Here is a 6,000-nt window from a genome sequence, read left to right as displayed (position 1 = left end):
TGCCTAGGCATTGTCGGCTAGCTGGGTTTTGAAGTGTTCAGGGCAGAAGTGAATCCGAGGGAGACTGAATTTCTTGGGCTAGGTATGGAGAGGCTATGTTATGAAGGGCCTCCAAGGCAAAGCCAGGGGCGCCAATGGATTGAATGGAGTAAAGCAAAGGGGGAGGGGAATGTCTGGTCTCCCAGGACGGGGAAAGGAGCGGCTGGAGCTGCAGGGCCCGCGTCGCCTTGGTCTGCGGTCACATAGCACCGAAGGCACTCCCTCTGCTGTGTTCCCTGCCTTGCGGAGCTGATCCTCCGCGGTGGGCGTATGTGGCGCTCTACCCGTGACTGGGTGCCGGCTCTATGGCGCTGCTCTCGGCAGCGGCTACTCTCTGGCCGAGGGTTTGACTCAGAGTCTATGGTTGAGGCGCGATATGATGACGTTAGAGCCTGTTTGGGTCAATCACGTGGGAGTTTGTTTGTGATTGGCGCAGAGCGATGATGAGTCGATAATGCAGTGGCGCGCGCCATGCGGAGCGGCGGTTGATCGGTAAGTCTGTAACTTGCTTGTTGCCCGCTTCTCCCCCGCCTCCAGACAAAGGCAGCTCAGCCAGCCTCCCCCTCTCTCGTGCTGTGCTGTGCTGTGCTCAGCTCGGCGCGAGTTCGACCCCGGGGCCCCGCCAGTCCTTTCCTTGGGCTCCGGGCCCAGCGGCTGCCACTGGCCGAGCTTGTCCCCGCCAGCTCCCCCCCTTTGTGTTAGGTTGGGAGCGCGCTAGGCAGGGAGCATATCCCTGGGCCCATGGGGAGCCCAGCTCGCCAGCCGGTACTGGCTCGTTCCTAGCGGAAAGGCGCCGGTCCGCTTGGCTCCCGAAGTGGGAAAGGCGCGAGCTAGAAAGCTGGTAAAAAGACCCCAGCCTGTCATGCTGACCGATCTCCTCCGGTTGTTACCGTGGATTCCCCGTCGCCTTTCTGTAGCCAGCTGGGCTGGGGCCTCTTGGCCTATACCTACCTTGTAAACTGTCTGGGGCAGGGAACCTCTTTGGTTCTGTGCTTGTACAGCACCTAGCACTGGGGGAGTGGTCCGCAACCAGGGCTCCTAAGTGCTAGGGTAATAGAAATAATAACAATAATTTGTATTAGGAAACTGATGTAGCACAAAGGTCAGTGTTAGGGTGACTGGGCTATGGACTGGTCTTATGCTTTGAGCTGCTGGAACTAGAAGACCATTTGCCTGGATCAGTGGTTCCCAGCCCGTGGGGTCTTTCAGAGTGGCCCACAGCTCCCCTCCCGCTGGCTGAGGAAGGGAACCGCTGCCTAAGTATCTAGGCGGAGCACGTTGCGGGTGCAGGCTCCTTGCTGCAGCCAAGGAGACTGGAGATCAGCACTCCGCTCCCCTTGACTGTAGCAGGAAGCATGGCAAAGTGCTCCGCATGGGTCCCTAGGTGCTGGGGTCCCTGATGGAGCTAGAGGAAGGGGGAGCACTGATCTTCTGTCTCCCTGGCTGCAGAAGGGAACTGCTGCCTAAGGACCCAGGTGGAGCACATGGTTTCCATACTGCACCCGGCTGGACAGGACATCAGCGCTCCCCCAGCTCCAGAAGAGGGCAAAGTGCTCTGCCTGGGTCCCACTTCCTAGGTGCTGGATCCCTGCTGGAACCAGAGGGAGGAGAGCACTGGTTTCCCATCCCCCTGGCTGCAGAAGGGAGCCATTGCATAGGGACCCAGGTGGAGCATGCGGTTTCCCTGCTGCAACCAGGGGGATGGGAGATCCTTGCTGAACTCCTTCCCTCTGGCTGTAGTGGAGAAGGGGGAACGGAGAGACTGGTGGTCCTTTAGGGCTGTAAAAATTATATTTGTGTCCCTCGAGCCAAAAAGGTTGGAAACCACTGGCCTAGATGATACTAACATTTACACTTCTTTCACTGCCAAATCAGCCACTCAGCTATTGGGAGGGGGGCACTGAAAATAATGTGAGTTTATCTTCCTAAAGTAGACAGAGCTTGAGTTTGACATGAGAGCCAGGTCCACACACAAATCACCTTTGAAAAGGACAGAGTGCTGGATGGATTGGAACTGAAGATAAGGGTTTAGGGAGTTGTATGGTGGAATCAAAATGACATTAATTCAGATCTTCTGAATCTGGCTAACTGTCCATAGAAACTGTAATAGAATTTCAGCAGTGGGAATATGCATTTCCACACATAGCACATGGACATTTGTTACTGAGTCCTTATCAATGTGCATCAATAAGCACCTTGATTAATTTCTCATCAGACACATAACAGCACTGGAATTGTTGATAGTTAATTACAAATACTTCTGCAGGATTCAAACAGCATTCAGGGGACCATTAAATTACACGCAAAATGTCACTGTTGAGTCAGCATCCCATCCTGTGCCTGAACTTGTGTATTGTTTCTTTAGACCAGTGGTTTCCAATCCATGGCCTATGGGCCAAAAGTGGCCCACTGCTCCCCTCCCACTAGCTGCAGAATGGAGCCGCTGCCTAAGGACCCAAGAGTAGCGCATTGCCATGGGGACTAAAAAACCAGTGCAGGCTCCTTGCTGCGGCTAAGGGGATGGTAGATCAGCATTCCCCTCCCCCTGGCTGTAGCAGGGAGCATGGCAAAGCACTCCACATGGGTCCATAGGTGCTGGGATCCCTGCTGGAGCCAGAGGGAAGGTGATCTCACATCCCCCTGGCTGCAAAAAGGAACCAGGTGGAGCACACGGGGCTTCAGGATGCATGCGGTTTCCCTGCTGAAGCCTGGGAGACGGGGGTAATGTGGGGAGGGGCTGTTGGAGGAGACTGGTGGCCCTTCAGGGTTAAAAAATAATACCTGTGGCCCTCGAGCCAAAAAGGTTGGGAACTACTGTATTAGAATCTGTGTCCTGCTGGACAGGGACTTTGTCTATACACCTTTCCTTAAAGCACTTGGAAATTGGCTGGGAATTAGTACAATGAGGTTGGTCCATGATATCAGGGTTATGGCCCTGAAATGGGGATATTGCCTTTAATGTGCCTGCTTCTTGGTGGCATAATGGAAGCTTTTGCAGTTTTGTAACATCATTTCTGACACCAGAAGAAGAAAAACCTTATGGTACTATCCTGAATTGTTCCTTTTTCTGTTTTACTAGGATATAAGACCTGGGCACAGACAACAGAAGATCAAGATATCTCTGGGAAACAAAAAGTATGTATGTGTATGTTTCTTCTGAAATCTGTTTAAGAGCAAGGAACAAAAGCTGAGAAATTCTCACTAGAGAGTTCTGTACACTCCTTTTAATAATGTACTTAACCTTAGGTGCTATATCATGGCACATTTTCCATAGCTAATCTCAGGCCTGGGTTGAGCTGGCTTACAGTGGTCACCTTACCCCATTAATTGTAAGATTTCATTTAAAGGTCCTCTTGAGTAGGAGTAGAGACGTTATTGCAGTGGGGGAGGTCTAGGTTGGATATTAGGAAAAAGGTTTTCACTAGAAGGCTGGTGAAGCACTGGAATGGGTTACCTAGGGAGGTGGTGGAATCTCCATCTTCAGAGGTTTTTAAGATGCAGTTTGACAAAGCCCTGGCTGTGATGATTTAGCTGAGGTTAGTCCTGCTTTGAGCAGGGGGTTGGACTAGATGACCTCCTGAAATCCCTTCCAACTCTAATCTTCTACGATTCTCTGATTTTACCTCTGTATTTGGTGCTGGTGCAACTATTGCTGGAATACTGTGTCCTGTTCTGGTGTTCACAGTTCAAGAAGGATGTTGATAAACTAAAGAGAAGAGCAATAAAGAACAACTAAAGGGTTAGAAAACATCCCTTATAGTGATAGGCTCAAAGCTCAATCTATTTTGTTTAGCAAAGAGATGGTTAAGGATTGATTTGGTCCCAGTCTATACGTACCTACATGGGGAACAAATATTTAATAATGAGCTCTTCATTCTAGCAGAGAAAAGCATAACATGGCTAGAAGTTGAAGCTAGACAAATTCAGACTGGAAATAAGGTGTTCATTTTCAACATTGAGAGTAATTAACCACTGGAACAATTTACAAAGGGTTGTGGTGAATTTTCCATTATTGACAATTTTAAAATCAAGATTAAATGTTTTTTCTAAAAGATATGCTTTAGGAAGTATTTTGGGGAAGTTCTGAGGTCTATGTTGCACAGAAGGTCAGACTGGATGATCACAATGGTCCCTTCTAACCTATGACTCTATGAATCATATGTTTAAAAAAAAAACGCTTGTAAGCCTTTTGCTCCAGATGTCACTCAGTGCAGTGCCGAGTCTGCAGACAGAAAGATACAGCAGCTCCAAGAGCCAAGTGGTGTCTCCTACTCCTATGCAAGCCTGGAAGGTCCTAAATGCAGGAGACCAGCCTCACAATTCCCCATCCTGACACAATTTATCCCACACTACTTTCCAATTTCTGTGCAAGGGTGATGAGGCTGTGAGCTCCATGGAGGGGGAGCATTGTGGAATGGCCAGTGTATTCATCGCTTGTCAGATTCCCCCACTTCAAGGAAGCACAGATGCCCCAACTGTTATTACAGCTTATGAGCTATGGTTGCAGCAGAACATCTCAGCAGCTACTCCACACCAAGCTGCTAGGTTGGGAGGATATTTCTTTTCCTTCAATTCCTGTTATATTCTCTGTGCAAATCCAATTTATTTTTGCTTTGCAGAAAGTAGGGGCAGCATCTGATCTTACGAAATTTCTGAACTTCTTAGACGTCCAAAAATTTAAATGTCAACATTGAAAACTATTTATTTTCTGATCATATTAGTGGAAACATCCAAATATGCCAGGGTTGTGGGCAGAATTTGAGAAGATGAGAACACAACACTCTCTCCATCTGACCCCAGGTGGTAACAGATCATTTATAGGTGACCTTATTTAGCGCCAAATCCCATATCAGAAAATCTTAATATAGAGTAAGTCACAGGATTTGTTACGAAGCTGTCTTCTGAGCTGCAAGCCCTGCTGGCTAAAGGTAAGAGTAATTGTCCTGGATGTAGAACATTCTTTGTATTTACAGCTCATGCTGTAAAAGCTCTCAAGTTGTTCTGATGTGTGCAGCAAATGTCCCCTAATGGCAAGACTGCAGAACCATGCAGTCCGCACCTACAGCATGGTGACAGACTGGCTTGTTTTTCTTATAATGAACTCTGTAGAGGTGTGTTCTCTGGTAGCACTAATGTTATAATAGCCTCCTGTGGTAGCTGCTGCTTCACTCCATCACCTGGCACTTTGCATGTCTTTGGAAGGCTCTTATTGAATCAGCTCTGATTCTGAGTGTGGGTTTGAATGGCCCTTTTCATAGATTCCAAGGCCAGAAGGGACCATTGTGATCATCTAGTCTGACCTCCTGTATAGCACAGACCAGAAAACTTCTCCAAAATAATTCCTAGAGCAGATCTTTCAGAAAAATATCCCATCTTGATTGAAAAATTGTCAGTGATGGAGAATCCACCATGACCCTTGGTAAATTGTTCCAGTGGATAATTAGTCTCACGGTTGAACATTTATACTTTATTTTCAATCAGATTTGTATCTAGCTTCAACTTCTTGCTAGACATTTCTCTAATTGTTCGATGTGTAGGTATTTATAGAGTATAGTCAAGTCACCCCTTAACATTTTCTTTTTAAGATAGGTAGGTTGAACTCCTCGAGTCTATCACTATAAGGCTTATTTTCTAAACATTTAATCATTCTTGTGGCTCTTCTCTGAACCCTCTCCAGTTTATCAACATCCTTCTTGAATTGTGTGCACCAGAACTTGACACAGTATTCGAGCAGTGGTTGCACTCGAGCCAAATACAGAGGTAAAATAATCTATTTGCTCCTACTGGAGATTACCTAATTTGTGCTTCCCAGATTGCATTAGCTCTTTTGGCCACAGCACCACACTGCCAGCTCCTGTTCAGTTGATTATCTACCATGACCCCCAAATCTTTTTCAGAGTCACTTCTTCTCTGGATAGAGTTCCACATCCTGTAAGTATGGCCTCCATTCTTTGCTTTTAG

The 6,000-nt window shown here is 47.6% G+C and overlaps 1 protein-coding gene across 3 annotated transcripts in view; it reads left to right on the top strand.

Moving 5' to 3' along the window:
• The first annotated feature begins 485 nt into the window (after window positions 1-485).
• The window catches only part of ZNF512 (zinc finger protein 512), a 46,119-nt gene continuing 40,604 nt past the window's right edge, over window positions 486-6,000 (top strand). For 2 of the 3 annotated variants that reach the window (XM_067550553.1, XM_067550550.1), the window contains exons 1-3: window positions 486-531; window positions 3,119-3,174; window positions 5,937-5,970. The gene's annotated coding sequence lies outside the window, so the exon portion shown is untranslated. The remainder of the gene's footprint in view (window positions 532-3,118; window positions 3,175-5,936; window positions 5,971-6,000) is intronic. The other variant, XM_067550552.1, reaches the window with a different exon arrangement.

The sequence above is a fragment of the Emydura macquarii genome, unplaced genomic scaffold (assembly GCF_026122565.2).
Source record: "Emydura macquarii macquarii isolate MOO-44397 ecotype Brisbane River unplaced genomic scaffold, CSIRO-AGI_Emac_v2 contig_1300, whole genome shotgun sequence".
Taxonomy (NCBI): Eukaryota; Metazoa; Chordata; order Testudines; family Chelidae; genus Emydura; species Emydura macquarii.
This window is presented reverse-complemented; position numbering and strand designations above follow the sequence as displayed.